Source organism: Cetorhinus maximus, chromosome 34, assembly GCF_964194155.1.
Source record: "Cetorhinus maximus chromosome 34, sCetMax3.hap1.1, whole genome shotgun sequence".
Classification (NCBI taxonomy): domain Eukaryota; kingdom Metazoa; phylum Chordata; class Chondrichthyes; order Lamniformes; family Cetorhinidae; genus Cetorhinus; species Cetorhinus maximus.
Window position 1 is genome coordinate 1,025,470 of NC_135912.1, and position 1,262 is coordinate 1,026,731.

The following is a 1,262-nucleotide window of genomic DNA, read 5'->3' on the forward strand; positions in this document are numbered from 1 at the left end:
CAGAACATCGACGCAGATCGAGGAGGAGGTAGCGGGAGACAGACAAACCGAATCGCAGACTCCAGGTGGAAAGGGATCCTCACAGTGACCCAGCTGCTGACAGTACAGGGTCCATAAGACCCAATTTCAGCCAGTAGTGATTACACAGTCAATCCTTAAACTCCAGGTTCATGATCCGACTCAACAATGCAGCACTCCCTCAGTACTGACTCTGTGACAGTGCGGCACTCCCTCAGTACTGACTCTGTGACAGTGCGGCACTCCCCCAGTACTGACTCTGTGACAGTGCAGCACTCCCTCAGTACTGACTCTGTGACAGTGCGGCACTCCCCCAGTACTGACTCTGTGACAGTGCGGCACTCCCTCAGTACTGACCCTCCGACAGTGCGGCACTCCCTCAGTACTGACCGTCTGACAGTGCAGCACTCCCTGAGTACTGACCCTCTGACAGTGCAGCACTCCCTCAGTACTGACTCTGTGACAGTGCGGCACTCCCCCAGTACTGACCCTCCGACAGTGCGGCACTCCCTCAGTACTGACCCTCTGACAGTGCGGCACTCCCTCAGTACTGACCCTCTGACAGTGCAGCACTCCCTGAGTACTGACCCTCTGACAGTGCAGCACTCCCTCAGTACTGACCCTCCGACAGCGCAGCACTCCCTCAGTACTGACCCTCTGACAGTGCAGCACTCCCTCAGTACTGACCCTCCGACAGTGCGGCGCTCCCTCAGTACTGACCCTCCGACAGTGTAGCACTCCCTCAGCACTGATCCACTGACAGTGCAGCACTCCCTCAGTACTGACCCTCCGACAGTGCGGCGCTCCCTCAGTACTGACCCTCTGACAGTGCGGCACTCCCTCAGCACTGACCCTCCGACAGTGCAGCACTCCCTCAGCACTGACCCTCTGACAGTGCAGCACTCCCTCAGAAGCAACAATGAGAGTTTTGACTTGGAGTTTGTGCTGAAATCTCTGGAGTGTAGCTCAATTCCACAACCTTCGGGGTGACTGCCAAGGGAATAAACATCTGACCCACACTCAGACCGCTCCACAATTTCAGTTGCAAAACACAAATTCCTTTGTTCCTAATCTCTTCCGTGTCCAGTTCTTATGTCGATGTTTGTCTTTTCACAGTTTTACTCTGTATCTAACCCCGTGCTGTACCTGTCCTGGGAGTGTTTGATGGGGACAGTGTAGAGGGAGCTTTACTCTGTATCTAACCCCGTGCTGTACCTGTCATGGGAGTGTTTGATGGGGACAGT